The sequence below is a fragment of the Carex rostrata genome, chromosome 1 (genome assembly GCF_964058835.1).
Source record: "Carex rostrata chromosome 1, lpCarRost1.2, whole genome shotgun sequence".
In the NCBI taxonomy this organism is placed as follows: domain Eukaryota; kingdom Viridiplantae; phylum Streptophyta; class Magnoliopsida; order Poales; family Cyperaceae; genus Carex; species Carex rostrata.
Window position 1 is genome coordinate 13,649,415 of NC_135918.1, and position 20,485 is coordinate 13,669,899.

Here is a 20,485-nt window from a genome sequence, read left to right on the forward strand (position 1 = left end):
ACAATGCCTTCAGCGACCGGGGTATCAGCGACCGTTTTTCACTTTCTGAGACCGGTTTGATTATCAGCGACCGGCGACAATACTTTCTACGACCGGTTTTCCGGTCGCAGAAAGTTGAATTTGCTGTAGTGGAAGTACACATTTTAAAATTGGAAGGTGTAATATATGTTATTTTTGTCTAAACAGACAAAAAAATATAAGATGGAAGGAGATATTCTAGAAGAACTTTTCTTTTCTTTTTTTTTCTTTTCTTTTCTTTTCTTTTGTTGTAATAATATATATATATGCTGCATGCATGCCTTTAGAAGAACGTATCAAGTCTTCAAATTGGATATAATATTAGTATAATATTATAACCATTTGCTTACCTTACTGATAACAATTAATATTAAAATTGATTCTTAAACAATTTGCTCATCTTATCCTAAATTCATGACACCGTATCTATATATCGCATGAGAAAATAGAAATATTAACTTCATGATTTTTTTTAAATTGAAATAAGAAAATTATTTTTGGATAACTTGAGATTCGAATTTATTAGTCTTAAAAGAGAATTCCTATTTTTATGATCTCAAAAATTTTGTGGTAAGATCTAAATATATCTGTACTTAGAATTTGGTATCACCAGACCTCAAAGTCTTCATTGAAAATTGACATTCAAAAGAGATTTTGCATGCATACACACATAATACATATGTACACACAAAAAGATGTGAGAGAGAGATGGAGAGAGAGTTTTCTATGATCTATCATGCATATGTTATTTAAAAGTTTTTTATTTAAGTATCTCCAATTATGAAGTGCTCCAGCTTTGAATTTTCATATATAAGAATGAATCAAAATATCATTACCATATATATATATATAGTCTATTTTGATTTTTTTTAAAGTTAAAAACAAAATGATAAATAAATTTCTTATAACTATATTCATGATTTTTAAGTATGTTTTTAAATCATGTTGTGAGATATTAGAGAAAAATCAACAAATTAATTGAAATTTTATAATGAAAGTAGGGGTTTCATTCCTTTCTTATCTTTTATATATATAGAAAAAAAAAGAGACTTACCATTACTTAACTGTTTTTCTTGTTTCTTTTTAGCATTACAGCTGCTGCAGCTGCTATGCCGACCAGAGACATGGGCCAATTCCTGGCTATCGGTTGATTGCGCGCAACCTGCAGTAGAATTGTGGGGTAATGGCTGCTACGTTATGAGGTACATTAAAAGACATCATTCTTGCTTAACCGGTTGTTGTGTGGCTTTTTTGGACAGCTTGACTCATTGTAATGTGTAGACAGTTAATCTCCTCTCTTAAGACGACGATTATTGCTATATTAATACATGTAATCTTTCAAAATCTATTTTTAGTACGGTGAAATATATATATTAAATCTGTTCATATTTTATAAATATGATATGTAAATAATATCGACCATGCTTATAATCTTTTCAATATTTTCAAGATATTATTTCAATACAAATGTAGGGTTTCATTATTTTCTTACCTTTTATACAAAATATTAGCTTTTCTTATTCTAACTTCCAACTGCTGATTTTGTAATTGTAGGGCAATCATTTGACGGTTTTGTCAAATTAACACAATTATTATGTCAAAAGCATAGTATAATTAAGTAAGTCTTGTAAATAGTATGTTATACAAATTAACCACTATCGTACTGAAAGAGATTCATACCTGTGAGAAAGCTAGTTCGGTTTTCAGTTTAGCGTTTTTTTCCAATGTTTTTATTATGGATGTCATTAGTTTGCTCCTCTTTTTCCTTTCTCTTGAGCTTCCGATGGATAGACCGTATGCTTTGATCAATTGCTGACAATAGTAATATACTAACGGCTATTATAATTTAACTAAAATAAATAATAACAAGAATAGTAATTTTTTATTAAATTATATTTGGATGCATATGTTTTGGTCCTTTTGAAATTGTTTTACTAAGGATTGTACAGGTTAGCAAACAGATTTAATTGTTTTTATTTCAAATAACGTAAACTGCCAATGATTTTATCAAATAATAACATCATATTTCAACATGTACCATCTAAAGTTCAATTTGCTGTTCCCTTCCAAAAAATTTAAAATTTTCTGAGTAAAATGCAACATAGAAGATTGACATGTTGGTTACATAAACGATGACCCAAAAAGGAAAAGTATGATTCACCAATCAATAGATCATTGATGAAATTGATGATTAGGAACGGAAAAAATGTAATTAGCCTAGCTACTAATTAATAAAAACTGTTTTATTCTTTCTTCATGACAACATTGTGAACTTAATATTAGATAAATCATGAATGAAGTAAACATCAGTAAGAGTAAAAACCTCCTCGTATAAAATTGATTTACTTTTATAACAATTTTCCATTTATATAAATCCATACATCTCTCTTTTTCTCATTTATATCCTACCCTCTCTGATTCTTCTCTCTCTCTCTCTACATTTTTTTTCTCAAAATTAGAGACTTCTCTTTTCTTCTCTAAAAAAATAAATTGAAAGTTATTTAGCTTTATATTAAACCATTTGAAGTTTATGTTAGAGTTTTAACAATTTTTAACGGATGACCAAACAAATGTTAAGTTAGATCAAACCACATTTAAATAATAATAATACGACATTTGGAGTTCTAGATTTGGATTAATATTGAAAAAATAAATTGATGTATTTTAAAATAAAAATAAAAATTGTACACGAGAATTAATAAGGATGAATGTCAATATTGACATAAAAAAATAGCTCAAGCAATGCATTGCTAGAGACTTCCTTTAAAAAGATAAAACAAAATTTCCCTTCTTGATTAATTATAGACTTAAGAGTGAAGCTTGTCCAAGCATAGCCAGAAAAAATAGCAATGCATTGCTTGTATATATGAACTTTTATTTTATTTTGTACGGGTTGACTAAAAAAAGTGAAATTGGGTAACTAAATATTGTTTTTTTTTCCTATTCTTAGCATTAAAAAGTTAAATAAAATGGATACCATCATTCTCCTATAATTTCCAAAAGATATTAAAAATAAAATGGATGCCATCATTTTCCTATTCTTAGCATTAAAAAGTTCAGATTCTGATCGGGATGAAAAGTTCCGTCCATGCAGAGTCTTGCATTGTGGTGTCAGTGCAGATATAGAGGGAACAATTCATCACAACTGATCTTGAATTGTGATGCCTTATTACAGTTCAGATATAAACAGAACATCATCACAACCGGACTCGGGACGGAACATTTTGTCACAACATGAGAGTCTCAATGGTAGGTTTCATCACCTTCCTTTCATTTCCTTTGCTAGTTACTTTGAAAATTTTAGGAGAATGATGAATTTTGTTTATTTTTGTTTTAAAAAAAACCCGGAATTAAAAATAGATAACTGAAAGTTTAAGTTTAGCTACTGAAGTTGAATAAAAACCTCCTTATTATATATGCGCCACATTCCTTTCTTTCCATTTATAACATGTATTTCCTTCTATAACATTAATTTCCAATTATATAAACCCATAACATTTCTCTTTCTCTCATTCATAACCTACCTTCTCTTATTCCTCTTTCTCTATCTACAAACTTTTCACAAATTTAAGACTTCTCTTTGACAAACTACAAAGAAACAAAAATACAAATGGCAGGGAAGAACAACAATGAATCAAAGAAAGTAATCGCAGGTAAGAACACAAGGATAATTAAGAGAAAGGAGACGTACAGCAAGAGAAGCAACAAAAGGTAACTCTCTAATAGCATTCTTCTTTTATGATTTCCGCAACTTTTGTCTTTATTTTTTTTTCTATCAATTAATATATATTTACTTAATCTTTTGTTGCCCTCCATTTTTTTGAAAAAAAAAAAGCCATAGCCCATGCATAATCACCTTTGCTTCTTTTTTTGGCACCTAATAGGTTTTAAACCATTAATGGTTCTAGGCCACTTCAATTCTTCTGGACATTTTTGTTTCTAGAAATAAAATATTGATAAATTATTGGGGTCAAATTGGGAAATTGTGGAATAAACCAACTTACAACTGTCTTATGCAATCTATTAAATTGATCATCAACTTAACAATAACAGATATAATATGGAAGCTTTCTATTAAAAAAAAACTATCTAAAAACTTATTATATAGAAAAGGTCATAGATTGTATCGCTACTAATTTTTTCTCCTTTTATTTTTTATTTATTAATTTTTTGGGGTGTAGACTAGAAAGAATACTACAAAATGATATTCAAAACCTTGCTACTAATCCAGGGACAAATCCAGAGAAAGAGGAAGAAAGGTATTCATATCAAACACTACCACTACAAGTTAACATCAATTATATGAAATCACTTATTTATTTCTTCCTAATGATTATTTTTTTTCTTTGTATCTGTTTCCTATGATGCACCGTGCTATTAGACCAGTAATCTCCCTGGTATATCACTCTTCTCAGCTCATATAAATTCAATTTGAGTTTGCTACAAGAGATGAACCTCACTATTCTAGTGTTGTACCGACTTTTGGTATTTGTTGATCTCTCATTTAGCCACAATTAAGCCTCAAACAACAAATGAGCAAATCATTTTTTTTTTCTTTTGAAAAGAGGTGGCATGTGAATAAACCCTTAATATAGGATTAATTGCACTCAACTGTAAGCACCTACAATTAATATATATGCAGATCATGATATATACTATGTTATTTTCAAAACTATATGATATCTGACATTACATAAATCTATTTGTAGAATACCATTGACAAGATCAATAAATGTGCTGGTCAAGCTGACATAGTGAACCAACAAGGGTACGGGTATATATACAAAATTATGAATTCTTAATTTCTGGTAATTATATATTTAGTGAAGATGTAAAAACATGAAAATACACATACAACACCCGCAATGCCTTACCACCCTTCTATGATTCTTTATCTGCAATATTTCTTAATTCTTTCAAAACTATTTTGAGATATAAAACAGGGAGGTGTTCATTTTTGACATATTTCTTTATTAAGAAAAGAAAGATTGACAGTCTATGCTGCTTGATTTAGTGTTAGTGTGTAACTTAAAATATGCTTCTTTATTGCATATATAAAAGAAATATTTAACTCATGTATGAAAAATAATAAAAAAAAGTTGAATTGTTGTTCTTGTTTCATATATACTCAATCACTTGTCAACATTTATCTCTAACCTTTTCATGCCATTCTCTTTTTTTTTCTGCTGCGATTGTTGATGTATATACTCAGTCTTGAGGCACCCGAGAGAGAGGTACGAAGAATTCAGCATTATTTTGTCATTAGTTTTCTTTAGATCACTGTGCGTATAAGACCCTATAACCATTCACAGTTCAGTACCAATGAATATGCCTCATAGGTGTTTTTTTATTTTTATTTTTAATTTGTCTCTAAATGTACATTCACTAGGCCAACACTAAACATGCTGGTTTCAGTTTCTAAATATAGAAATAAATATTCACTTCTTATTAATGTTTAGTAATATTTGTGAATTGATAAATTCAGGAAATTAATGAAGTGATCAGACAATGTCAAACAAAGCTTTTATGGCTCCAGGAGCAAGCAAAGAGGCTTCTAATCAATTCTATAATTGTCCCAGAACCTTTCACTGGCAATTCGGTAATAAGGCCAAGTGAGGGATTGTTGGAATTCCCAGAAATCCCTCCAAAATTCGAAGATCAATATCGATTGAGAAAAAGAGGCGAAATCTCTGGTAGTCAAGAAGTCACACCGTCTCTCAAAATCAAGAAAAATTGGCCATGGCCACCACTGTCTGAGCCACGCCGCAGCCCGAGACTCCATGCAAAAAAAGATGCTGCTATTTAATAATTATTTGTATTAATTTGTTTAATTTCTAGTATTATTTTGCTTGTTTTTGAACATATTAATATTTAATAAACATTTAAGAGAACTCCAATCACACAGAAAAACCAATTACTAAACTTTCAAGATCTTCATTAATTGAATTTCTAAATATAAGAGAAAAATATCAGCTGCTCAAACCTACATCTCAACCAAGAGTGATGTGGCCCCCCACTACTTAGAGAACAGAAAATTGGGCTTTTTGGCATTTTGCTATCAGAGAAATAGGAATGACTAAAAATCTATGCATATTGAGAAGTGGGCTGAAAGGAGATTTTGAGCCTGTTTAGATCATTTCATCGTTTCTTTTCTTTTCTTTTCTTTTCTAATTAGTTTTAGATTGAAGCAGTTTGTTTAATTTGTCATTTGTCATATGTTAGTCTACTTACCTATCTTTATATTAAAGAAAAACATCTTCTATCTCTATTGCCAAAGTTCCAAAATCTGATTATTTGCCATCACTCTACAATCTACAGTCTACAGTACCAGTCCAATATAACAAGAAACTAGAACTATATTCCTATACTAACTTTGTTTTAATTGTCTACTATTCATTTTCTATCACTCAGTCAGCATCACTCAGATCCTGACCTTGGCCCAGGTGCATCTACTCCTTTCCCCACATAATGACCTCCTTCCTTTAGATCTGGGGCGGCATGAGCTCCTTCCCGTGTGGCCTCCACATTTGATGTGGCTGGGGTGGGTGTGGGTGATGTCGGCTAGAGCTGCTGGAGATGCTGCTTAAGATGAAGATGGATTTCCTATTCGAACTAATGGATCGGCTTGCAGCTACTGTTTGCACCGCTCCATCTTCATGTGGTTGTGGTTGTGCTGCAAAAGGAGCTATCATTCACAGCTGCAATTGTGATCCCTGCAAAATGAGGCCCTCAATTAATTAATCCTTGATTTATAGTGTAATAATGAAACCCAATAGTAATAGAAAATGTTTTCTCCACGCTTGGATCTATAGTTTGTTTCCCTTTTAATATAAAAAAAAAAATTATATACTTGTTACTTACCATGTATCAATTTCCTTCAAAATCTCAAACAGATGTAATTAATTAGGTTGATTGAACTATTCTCTAATATAATTAATCTCATACATGAAATTGCTCGCATGTGTTCTTTATATCTGGCGAGAAATGAAGAGTGTATGATCATCCTAATTAACAAACCGCCTAGACTGATCATGATTTTGTTGCACTTCAAACTAATTTAATGCTTATCGTTAACTAATTGCTAATTAATTACTATCATCCAAACTATATTATATCTACGTACGTACGCTTGTGTGATTTTTGGTTTATTTTGTATATCTGATGGAAAGAGTTGCACATTATCATCATATGTACTTGCATGTATTATATATATTTAAGCATTGCTCAACATTAATTTATGACCCCATCTTTACATTCAAATTTTATCATATAATTATCTAATTAGTTACAGATTCAATGACTATGAAACTAAAAATGTACACCACCAATGAATCTAAAAATTTTCCGTTGTGTTCAGTAATTTATATTATGTCATGTAATTACAGATATTATTACCTCTGGAATAAATAATTTAAACACAGTTTCTAACTTTAAAAATGTTAAGAAATCAACATATTAATTTAAAAACTATCAGGATCATCTAATTAGTAAATAAAGACGGTTAATTAATACTATGATGTTTGTTTTAGGCATGTAAAAAAACCTTTTATTTTTTCTCAGACTATTTGAAAAATATTATGTAATTTTTAATATATATATGTTTACATATTTGTTCCAAAGTTCATAGTGCATGATACTTAAATTCTGCATTGTTTTCGTGATCAACGAAAATGACATAGGAAATATTTTATAAACAAATTAAATTATGTAGCAGTTTAACTAGTAGGTTATTTTTCCAAGATCAATTAAAATAGGAAATTTATAATTAATTAGCTTCCAGTGCTACAAAATCATGTTCAATCTAGGCGGTTTGTTAGGATGATCATGCACTCTTCATTTCTGGTCAGATATAATTCATAACATATATAATATAAGAGCTGATGACAAAAACATAAGGGAGCAAATATTTATTGTTCTCTCTAACTCGCTTTATCAGTTAGCATATGTGCTATTTTTCTTGATTAATTATGTTATAAAATATTTCAATCAACCAAATTAAATGTGTTTGAGATTTTGGAGAAAATTGATACAAGGTAATTAACATGTATATTTTATTTGGACTGCACGGAATTTAAGTTATATTAGTTTTGATATTTGACCATATATATAAATATAGACATAAATTAAATATTTACTTCTTATTAATGTTTATAAATATTTGTGAATTGATAAATTCAGGAAATTAATGAAGCGATCAGACAATACCAAGTGGGAAATTTGGGGATCAAATTCCCGGAAATCCTTCCGGGATTCGAAGATCAATATCGATCGAGGCAAAGAGACGTAACCTCTGATAATCAAGCAGTCACACTCCCTCCCAAAATCTAGAGAAATTGGCCATGGTTACCACTGTTGGCGCCACATCGCAGCCGAGACTTCATGAAAAAAAAATGCTGCTATTTAATAATTATTTATGTTAATTTGTTTAATTTTTAGTATTATTATGCTTAATTTTGAACATATTGATATTTAATAAATAATTAAGAGAACTCCAATTACACAGCAAAACCAATTACAAAACTTTGAATATCTTCATTAATTGAATTTAGAAAAGTAAGAGAAAAATATTTTTGGGCTTTTGCTATCAGAGAAAAATAAGACTAAATTACTGGGCCAATTTTGACCTCTTTTTTTCTTTTTCTTTTTCTTTCTTTCTGCTTATAGCATATGTCTCTCTTAATTTATTTATTATTCAATGAAATCAAACTCATTAGCGCTATGTTTCCTTCTTTTAAACTCAACTTCTTTTATATATTTTAGCAGGGATAATTTAAAGTACAAAAAAAAATTAACACAATCATCTTATGTAATATAAATTTTCAGTATCATAGAAACTCCAGCTGTAATTTGTTTGCAATTTCTTGAACCAATATTTAAATCCTTTGAGGCATATATGAACATGAACATTACATACCAAAATAAAATTAAAAATTTTATCTTCCACAAATATAATGGGTAACAAAATAATGTGCTATTCTATTTTGTTATCTTCAGTCTGGGATATTAAAAAAATTCAGTTAAATAAAACCTAATTCTTGCTTTTAATCCAACAAAATAGCAGTGTAAGCTGGCTAAAACTAAAAGTGAACTTCTCTTAGCAAAGTAGCAAGACCTTTCAATTGAATGGAGACGTCCATTTCTCCAAACCCTATTCCAACTATGGTGATTTACTGTGCTTGAATTTGTTGTGGTCATTTATATGGCATCATAATTATATGGAAATTATATATATAATTGTCCCAATTTCAATTGGCAATTATCCAGGCAATAAAAATTAATTTAATTTATAGAATAATTATTGTGGAGATTCTCAACTATGTTATTTCTTTGCTTAAAGAGGTCTGACAAAATGGTAATTACTTGTGAAACAACAAAAAAAATTGTAAGCGCACTTCTATGGTGTTGTTTGTACAGTCTTTTAGGTAATTTTTTTTATTAATATAATATTGATCCTATTCCTAACCAACGTGCATAGATACAATCTGAGTGATGTGGGCCCCATCACTTAGAAAACAAAGATATGTGCTTTTGAGGTTTTTGCTTTGAGAGTACGTAAGAGGAACGGCTAAACATGTATATATGCATGGATAGACCTAGCTAGTCACAAATTGAATAATGAGGTAATCCTATTAGGCTATTAATTAATTTGAACGCCACCGTCACCGCCGGCCGCCTTGTTGACCTTAATTATCTATCGCTCTCCTCTCTCCGCCTCCGCTCCACCGCAGGTTCTGATCTTCTTTTCAATCTACCAAGTTCTCCTTGGCTAATTTGCTCATTATCTCTTCTCTGATCTTGATCTAGTTTTCTATGTATCTTAATTGCTTATTACACTGTAGCTGGATCTGTAGCTTAACTTTTGTGAATTTGCCTCACTGAATCTGCATCTGCGTGTGAATGTCCAGTATAGGTATAGGTATAGGCCAGTGAAAATTAAACATTACATACAGATACAGTGCTTAATAAATCTAAATCACTTTTAAGGATAAATTTGGTTATTTCTATTTGCATTATTAGTAATTATAGGTTTAACCATAACTTTTAGTAGAAACAAATTCAAATTCACTTTTGGTTTAACCATAATTTTTTTTACAAATTCACAATCTGAAGATCTAATTTAAGACGATAATATTGGTTTAACTGCTTTAGGAAGTGAATGGTGACAACTATGCAGAGGAGGCAGATGCTGTAAATGTCTGAGATAAGCATTTTTCTTTTGATCATGTAAACAATATATAAAAGGGTTCACCAAAATATATTATTTTTAGAGTGAGTCTATGGTACTATGCATATCACGGGTTGTTACCGTGCTACGGTTCTATATTCGAGTTTTCAAATCCTAACGGTCGATCCGAACCGTTCATCTTGTTCTCCATATTAATATGTGTTTGGAGACCAAATTTTACATTTTTTTTGAAAATTTTTTACTATTTTTTAGATATTTAGAAAATCACTTGATCTGAAAATTCTGGACCATCCAAAAGAGTGATTTTCAATAAATCTAAAAAAATAGTAAAAAAATTTCAAAAAATGTAAAATTTGGTCTTCAAACACATATTAATATGGAGAACAAGATGAACGGTTCGGATCAACCGTTAAGATTTGAAAACTCAAATATAGAACCGTAGCACGGTAACAAATCGTAATATGCATAGTACCATAGACTCACTCTTATTTTTATTACTGATCTAGTATAAATTTATTGTTATTCAATGATGATGTAAGCTTCTGATATGAATTCAGTGAAGCAGTTTGTTTAATTTGTCATTTGTCATATATCAGAAGCTTCTTATAACAACAAACTAAAACTATATATAATATAATAAGCTCATTTGTCATTTGTCATATATAATAAGCTTATTGTTATTTGTCTTTTGTCTACTTACCTATCTAATTCATATTAAAGAAAAGAATCTTCTCATCTCTCTATTGCCAAAGTTCCAAACTCAAACTATTTCATATTATAAAGAAAAGAATCTTCAATCTCTATTAAAGTTCCAAAATCAAAATCTGATTATTTACCATCAGTCTACAGTCTACAGTACCAGTCCGATATGAACTGCTTATTACAACAACAAACTCAAACTATATTACTATACTAACCTTGTTTCTAATTGTCTACTATTCATTTTCTATCTCTCAGATCCTGGCTCTGGCCCTGGCCCTGGCCCTGGCGCATCTGCTCCTTCCACCGCATCATAACCTCCTTCCCCTGTGGCATGAGCTCCTTCCCCTGCGGCTTCACATTTGATGTTGCTGGGTGGGTGTGGCACAACTTTTAGACAAATGGGATTTATATTAAAATTTTAATATAATAATGGGTTAATGCGGTCAATTTCTAGTAGTATATATTATGAAGGATCTAAACTGTAATATTATAGCTTAAATTCCATGTGTATTCAAAGAATACATCTTACCTTGTATCAATTTCCTCTAAGATCTCAAACAGATTTAAAAAAATTTAGGTTGATTGGAGTATTTACTAAAATAATCAAGAAAAAATGCAAATAGATTCGCAGAACAAATAATTATATACATGAAATTGCTTGCTTATATGTTTCTTTTGTCCTCAGTTCATATATTATTTATGTTATTTATATGTGACCAGAAATGAAGAGTGTATGATCATCCTAACCAACAGCCTATACTGAACATGATTTTGTTGCACTGCAAACTAATTATATGTTTATCGTTATATAATTGCTAATTACTATCATGCATGGCTCAATTTGTATGACCCTAGAGGTTTAATGGGCGGGCGGGTACGGGTACCCCGGGTATACCCGGGACGGGTACGGGTACGTCTCGGGTACGGGTACAAGGGTATACGGGTACGGGTATGGTCGGGTATATTTTTCAAAAATCATACCCTACCCGTCCTATACCCGTACCCGTGTACCCTTGACGGGTAGGGCGGGTACGGGTATTTTTTTTTTTTTTTTTTTTTGCTGTTTTTTTTTTTTTTTCTGGTTTTTTTGTTTCTGTTTTTTTGTTGGTTTTTTTTTTTTGCTGTTTTTTTTTCTGGTTTTTTGTTGGTTTTTTCTTTTTTTTTTTCTGGGAGGGAAAAACAGAATTTTTGAATTTTGAATTCGGATGAACAGTACTCGGGTATCGAGTACGGGTACTCGGGTACGGATAAACTCGGGTAGGGTATGGTCGGGTATTGGTCCAAAAAAACGGGTCCGGTCCGGTTTATGCCCGTACCCGACCCATACCCGGGCTCGGGCACGGGTACCCCGGGCAGCGGGCACGGGCGGGTATGGTCGGGTATACCCGACCCGGGTATTGTTAATCCACTATATGACCCCAATCTATACATCTAAAATTTTATCATATAATTATATATATTAGTTACAGATTCAATGATTATTAAATAAAAAAAATGCCAACCATCTACAAACCAAAACTGTTGACACGTAATTAATTAATATAATATTTATGTTTCAAGTAATGTTTGAGAAAAAAAATTCCGTTATGTTCATTAATTTATATTATGTCATGTAATTACAGACACTATTATTTCTGAATAAATAATTGAAATATAGCTTCTAATCTTAAAAAGGTTAAGAAATCAACATATTAATTTAGAATAATTATTTTAGTACCCGCGCTACAGTACCCGAACTTAGAAAAATAATGTATTATGATCCCCACTAATTATATAGTCTCAACTAATCATTATTCTAAAATCTGCATTTCTCTATAATCTCCACTAATTATATAGTTTTCCTTTTACAATCCTCACACTCGTTCTCACGTTAATCTTTCTCTAACAAAAATAGTTGACTTCATAAGAATAAATACTTCAATGCATAGATATGAATGCTTTCAATACTTAGTTATTAATACTTTCAGTGTCATATGTAAAAAAATACTTAGATATGTATATCTTCATAGCTGAGTTCCCCAATCATCCCCGCGTTAGTCTTTCTCTAACAAAAATAGTTAACCTCATACATATAAATACTTCAATGTATAAGTATAAATGCTTTTAAAACTTAGATATTAATACTTGCAATGTCATATGTAGTCAAAAAAAATTGGGACCTACAATTTTACGTTACCTGCTGTGAGTAGGAGAAAAAAACAATGGTGGCCACAACGTGCAGTTGCGGACACATTTTTTATCCGCAATTCCACATTGTAATCGTGTCAAAAATGAAATTATGACCAAATCGTGATTTTTTAATTTAATTTTTTTAATGATAAAAATAAAAAATTTAGTGCTTCTGGACTATGTTCTAACCTCTATTATTTTGATTTCATAAATTCTAATTAGGCCATTTGCCTACTCAAAAGAATAATTCAAAATCTAATATTTAAATATGATAAATCTTTTAGTGATGAAATTTGGCACATACTTTATTTTTTATTGAATAATTTAAGCTTATTTGTTGTTCAAATCCTACAAACTTTGATGTATTATCTAAAGTGATCAAATAAATTTGATAAACAAACAATGTACATCTCCAACAAGATAATATAGCACCAAATTTAATTATGATATTAAGATATTTTAAGTTGATTTGAGAAATATTATTTATATTATTAAATTTATTTCATATCAAATATTCCATTCCTTGTAATAATGTTACAAGTTGAACAAATCTAGATAGATGATAAAAGAAAAATACGACGAAGTAAGAGATGATTTAATCTGAAATAAGGTACTTTATCTCTTTAGATATATTAACTTACTTGACATGTGGAGTTTGTTATCATATATAGAAATTCATTTGTTAGCAACTTATTTCTCAACAGAGGTGGATCTAGGATTTTCGTTAGGAGAGCAAAAAAATAGCGAATCGGATATAAATAACTAATTGGGTTTGAATTCATTAGCTAATTGAATACTATATTAAAGAAAACAATGTCACTTATAATTTTCAATGCTCTAACTTCTTATTCCAAATATCAATCAGAATTCAAATAATTTATTCTAATTTTAATCCAAATTACAAATCAAAACTTTAGAGGAGGAGCAAAAAAAAATTCCAAGAGAGGGTAAGCTCGATCCAGACCTATGTATTTTTATAAAAGTTTAAAATTCAGGGAAAACAATTGTCGCTCCACCCCTACACATGTGGATACTCCCTGCTTTTTCAAATGAATTAATTTAAATCATGACTTAAAACTACAAAACGAAATGTGAAATTTGAATAACAAGTAATCTTAATCCTCGTTAAATTTAAATACTAACCAAACATAACACATGAGATGAAGAATTTGTCTTAGTGAAAACAAAGGTAATTAGTCTCACTCCACAAGTCCACAGGAGATCCATTCGGAGTCGGAGTCAGTCAACTATAAGTCAACTACGACAATCAAGTCTTCTTTGGGTTGAATTGCTGAAACAAAGGGTTCAACTGTGAACTGTCCCCATCACATCACAGCAAGCGCCGAGCGATATTTAATTATTTTAATAGACAAATAATTTTTTTTTTTTGGAGCATAGTCAGCGACATTCTTCTAGTAAAGGCAGAGATGGTGTCAGCAAAATACCTTGGGGCTCCCATATCAACCACAACAACTGCTTTCGACTTCCTGATTGAGGCTGTGGCATCGCGGTTGTCAGGGTGGAAAGGAAGGTTGCTATCTCAGGCGGGGCGAGCGATTCTAATCAAGGCTGTCTTGCAAGCCCTGCCAATATACTACATGGCAACAACCAAAGTGCCGGCCCAGGTATTGAAAAAACTGACAAGTTTGATAACCAGATTTTTTTGGGGAAAGATGCAACAAGACAGGTATTTGGCATACATATCCTGGGATAGAATGGCTGTACCGATTGGAATGGGGGGACTGGGCTTTAAAGACCTTGAATCCATGAACCAGGCACTCCTAATGAAATCCCTCTGGAGATTGGCATCTCAATCGAATTCACTGTGGGCTGAGCAAATCAAAGCAAAGTACTTGCCAAGGAGTGAGCTGTGGCAATCAAAACGCATATACAGGTGTACAGTTTTTTGGCGCGCGCTCATGCATCTAAGACCAACTCTCCTGCCAATGGTCTCTTGGAAAGTGGGGGATGGTCAATTATGCCCAGCTTTCGCCCAACCATGGCATCCAAACGCGCTGCTATCAATTCCGCAAAATCAGCAGCAAAGGACACTAAGGGTAAGAGACCTGGTACATGAGTCGGGTAATGGTTGGGACCCGGGTCAACTCATTCAACAGTTCGGATACCTAAACTGCATGCAAATTCTGAGCTCAGTCCAACCACCAGCAGCTGATGCAGGAGAGGATAGACTCATTTTCATGGCTAATACAAATGGGATATACTCAGTCAGGAAGGGATATGAGGCAATTAGGAAAAGCAGGCAAGTTGGGGATCCAAATAGGAAGGATATATGGCAGCTGGTTTGGAAAAAAGGAGATGTGCTCCCCAGGGTCAGACTTCTCATATGGAAATTGCTGCAGCAAGCTATACCCCTAATGGGAATTCTGGCGGCTAGAATGTCTAATCTGGATCCAATTTGCGCAACCTGTGGAGAAGGAAATGAGGATGTGATCCACTTCTTATTTCAGTGCCCCTTTTCAAGAGGGTGCTGGTTTGTGGGCCCATTGCCGGTCAGGACTGACAACCTTCCAGCTGATATAAATGACATCTTCCGTTCTCTATACTCAGCTCTTACGGATCAGCAGTGGACTGATGTGGCAAATGTCATTTGGTCCATTTGGAGATGTAGAAATGATAAAATCTATGGGGCTAAACAACCGTCAGTAGAATCCTTTCATAAGTATTTCTCCTCAATCTCTATTGAAACCATGGTGGCAGCAGCAGGTCGGACTACTGCAACCCCCAATGAACATCACTTCACGGGTCAGCAGTCAGGTTTCAGCTGCTATTGTGATGGATCATGGCAGGAAGAGTGGAATGGGGGATATGGGGTGGTACTTAACAAAGGAGAGGAGCTAGTGGCATACAAAGCCGGGGAGGTGACTGCACTTTGCGCCTTACAAACAGAAGCCTTTGCTATGAAGAGGGGGATGTTACTGGTAAAAGAAATGGGGATTCAATCATGTGATTTTTTCACTGACTCGGCCAACCTAGTAGATTTGGTTAACCAGTATCAGCCTCCTGTTGAGGGTGACTGGAGAGCATATCGACAAGTGTATGAATGTTGGGAACTGCTGAAAAGAAATGAAGGTTTTACGATTTCGCATGTATTAAGAAGTCACAACGAGTTGGCTGACATGCTTGCGAAGAAAGGGAGAATGTTGAAGACCGAATGCATAGGATACACATTCCCTATGTTTGTGCAATAGGATAGTGATACCAGGGCTTTTATCTTAATTATTCGAGGTAACTGGTATAGGAAGGTTTGGTTAGGAAACTGATGTACTGCCTACGGGCTTCAAACAATCAAAAAAAAAAAAAAACAAATAATTTTTTTAAAAGCTTGTGTCACTCTTTAAGTCGTCGTTCCAAGCTTGTGTCACTCTTCATCAGTCATCAATTGTTTTGCTTTTCAGTCAAATTTTGGGGTACATATTTTACCAGAGCAGTTTTCGCTACATTCCGCGCACGAATCATATGTAACTAGGGCTATAGTCCGTGCGCTGTATAAAGTCAAAACTACTTTGTTAAAATGTTTCTCCAAAATTTTGAAGAAAATAATGTGAATAAAATATATGGGACAGCACATAATCACATATACATTGCACTAAATATTTATTATTAAAGATATATACTGGCATATCAACACATTCTATATTTTCCCATTCATCAATTCAATGTTTTATTAATACATTCGATTCAAAATAATTATACACAATAAAAAACTTTCAAGAATCTAGCAGCAATATTCAACCAAATTCACATTCACCTTTGTCAAAGATAGAAAAAGATACTTCAACAGTTCTAATATTACTTACGAGTAGAACAAAAATAAAACAAAATTCTTAAGACAGACTCATTGGCTACCTCTTTATCTGACTTCTAATTTAGAAACCACATATACATACTTAAAACATAGAAAAATAAAAACTAAACTGACATCTGAGTATTAAACTGTTCAAAGTAGACAGTACGAACCAGCTCTTCCCGGCATTACTCATACTGGTACGGTTCGGGTGTGACCGGAACCAATTTCAATATGTTCCTCCTCGTTCTCACCCGAACACTCCTCTAGCGACTTCCCCTTCGATTCAGGCACCAAGTAAGTAAGCAGTAGACCAAGGAAATTGCATGCGGCAAGCACAAAAAGCGAATTTCTCACCCCAATACCGGGCGGGTACCCGTTATCAGTTTTCGTCTTATCCTCATTTTGTGCCGCGTACAGGAAACCAAATGAACCAATAATGGCACCGGCCTTGCCAGCTGCAGCAGAGATACCATGACATGTTGATCTCAGCCGTGCTGGGAATATCTCAGCTGGTACAATAAAAGTCGTGCTGGGAAATTAGCAAAGAAGAAAGGAAACGCATACATGACCACAAAACCGATATGGTTCCCTGGAGTCATCCAGTGGTGGTACGGCAATGCAAGACCAAGCATGAATACCGTCATCATGAGAAACCCGAGAGATTGGATCTTACGACGGCCGACAATATCAATGAATGCAACAGTGAACCAGTAGCCCGGAACGGTGCCGCACAGAGCAATTAGGGTTTGTGCACGTGAGATCCGAAAGACTTCTTCGAGAGCACTCATGGTACGTGCTTTTGGAATCTAGTTGATGGCAGTGAAGATGTCTTTCTGGAAAAGGTTTTGACTGTAAAATGCAATATCAAGAAGGAACCAGCACGTAGCAGAACCCAAAAGGTGCATCCCATGCCGGCGCAAAAACTCGCGCGAGAAGAGCCCGAAAGCCTTGTTACGTGTCAACTCCTCAACCTTCATTAATTACCAATTGAATTATCATTAGAAAAGTTTCTTGCTTGTTAAGTAGACAATTTTCTAGTGCTTTTATTCTCGAGTGAGGCTATTGTACTTTGTTAAGCACGGATTGGCCCATGCTATGGATCCGTATCTTTGATTTAAAGCCCAAACAAACAGTTGATATCAATCGTTCAATGTGATCTCCATATGATAATGTACCGACATACCCAATTTTACATTTTCAAGATTTTTTTTACTATTTTTTTAAACAGGTAGAAAATCACTACTTTCGGATGGTTCAAAATCTTTAGATCAGGAAATCGTCTACCTATCTAAAAAATAAGTACATTTCTATATGGAGCTCATGTTGAACGGTTCAGATCGAATGCTTGAACTTTGTAAATGGAAGTATTGATCCATAGCACGGACAGTTCAATGCTTTGCAAAGTACCACATAGTCTCACTCTTTATTCTCCACTATATATATAATAGATCAGTAGCAGAGTCATGTCTCGCATATATTATGCAAATCAGTTCAATTACTGGTTCACAAAAAATATTAAGCAATAATTTACAAAAGAACTAAAGGAGTTACCTTTTCGGGTTCTTCGATGATTTCGACTTGGAGGACCTTTGACATGTCAGAGGCTGCCTGTTTTGCATTTTTTGCAACGAGAGCAGTGTAGCGGGCCGTCTCGGGCATTTTCATGCGCCAGTAATAGGTCATCAGTGCAGGAATGGCACCAAACATTAAAATAATGCGCCAGACATAGTCAGCATGCTCTGGGGTCGATGCTATCGGGTTGTCCTGATACCACAAACAAAATACCAAACATAAATCTGACATTAATTAAACTGCTGTTATTCATACCTGGTAGGTGGGAGTGTCAAAGCGGGCCCGGAAGGCTGCAGAGACGATGAGGGTGATAATACCACCAGTGAGAATGCCGAAACCCTGCATGGCGAAAACTGCAGCAATAAATGCTCCTCTCGTCCTCTTGTTTGCGTATTCTGACATGATTGTTGCTGACAAGGGGTAATCGCCACCTATGCCGAATCCGAGCCAGAATCTAAAGAAACACAGAGTTGTCATTACTCCAGTCGGTGAGTGGCCGAATGACAACCCAGACGCCAGCGAGCATAACACCTTTAATAAAATAAGATTTGTAACGGTATCATGAGTAAATATATCAGATATTTTCCTGTCATTCTGTCATATATAACATGATTCTTCTTCTTTTTTTCTTCTAAACTGCAAAAATTCAACATTTTGACAAAAGATATAATAGAATCATATGTCAGGTTCTACATCTTTCAAGTAATCAGGGCTGTGAATTGCTTTTCATTATTTCAAATGTGTATCAGGACTACAAGGAAAATTTTCAGTAAAATTTAATCACCCTTAATTTGACTCTTCTTAATTTTTCATTCTTTTGAAAGAGAGCTAAAATCTTCAATCTATTTTAATAGTAACTTTAATTAAAACAAATAATGTAAGAACAAATAAAAGAACTCTTGGGTCATGAACTTACTTACCATCATCATAAGAGTCATGCCATAAACGCGCTTCCTCCCCATTTTGTCACCTAACCAGCCAAAGAAAAGCTGGCCAGAGAGCGTCCCACAGAAGGCCACACCGTTCACTGCCGCAGCAATATTGGGTGGTAATGAACCCGGGTCTAAAGACCCGGGTCTGTAGTAGTAAATCCGACCCAACAGCTTGGTTACCAGAGAGATGCAAAACAGGTCATATGCATCAGTGAAAAAACCCATACCAGCAATCACAATTGCTGTGAAGTGGTACAACTGGGTTTTTGCAACATCCAGTGCATTCAAAACCTGAAGTTGCTCCTTCCCCATTGCTGGTACAAATTAAAGTACCTGTTGGTACAAACAAGATAAATAGTTAGTGTACCAGTGTAGAACAGTAGAAGCTTATCTTTTTTACTTTTTTTATTAAGACCAAGTGTAGGAGCTTCTCCAGTGTTCTGTATTGGTACAAGAGATCCCAGTGTGAGAAATAACAGGGACAAAAAGAAAATTGGAATCAAGTGGAGCAGTTTGAAGAGAACTTAAGGCCAACGGCCAACCCTTTTGGATTCATGTGTTGTTTGGATCTGCTGTGGTACAAACTAGTGCGGTACTTCAAAAAATCATTGGTGTAGAAGCCTGTTTCCTGTTTCTTTCTAAAATTTATTCTGTTTCCAGGGAATTTATATACTACGATTTTGTAGGACTACTGAAATCTACATTTTTGGGTCCCAACTCCCAAGTCCCAACCATATTGCACCAATACATAGATAGCTTGTCAAGGACTACACCATTACATGCCACAGAAGATCCGAATGCATGGGAAATAGAATTGAAGTCAACAATGAATTCCTAGTTAATACTTCCACGCTCTGTCAATCCCAAAAATCTTTTTTAATTAAAAAAATTGGAACCCAAAAACACTTTATGGATATTTAGCTGAGAAAAACACAATTAATTAGCTGAGAAAAAATTGGAACCCAACAATGAATTCCTTGGAACCCAACAATGAATTCCTAGTTAATACTTCCACGCTCTGTCAATCCCAACAATTTAGCTGAGAAAAACACAAACTTGAAGCATGAATGAACGTAAAAGAAAAGGGTACTTTTGGCG

At 33.5% G+C, this 20,485-nt stretch overlaps 1 pseudogene across 1 annotated transcript; it reads right to left on the reverse strand.

Annotated features, from left to right (window-relative positions):
- Window positions 1–16,812: 16,812 nt before the first annotated feature.
- Window positions 16,813–19,779, reverse strand: LOC144559606 (putative inorganic phosphate transporter 1-4; annotated as a pseudogene). Its single transcript, XR_013513189.1, has 4 exons — window positions 19,376–19,779; window positions 18,711–18,986; window positions 18,435–18,647; window positions 16,813–17,854 (listed from the first exon to the last, which is right to left on the reverse strand). The product of XR_013513189.1 is annotated as a putative inorganic phosphate transporter 1-4 (transcript).
- Window positions 19,780–20,485: the final 706 nt, after the last annotated feature.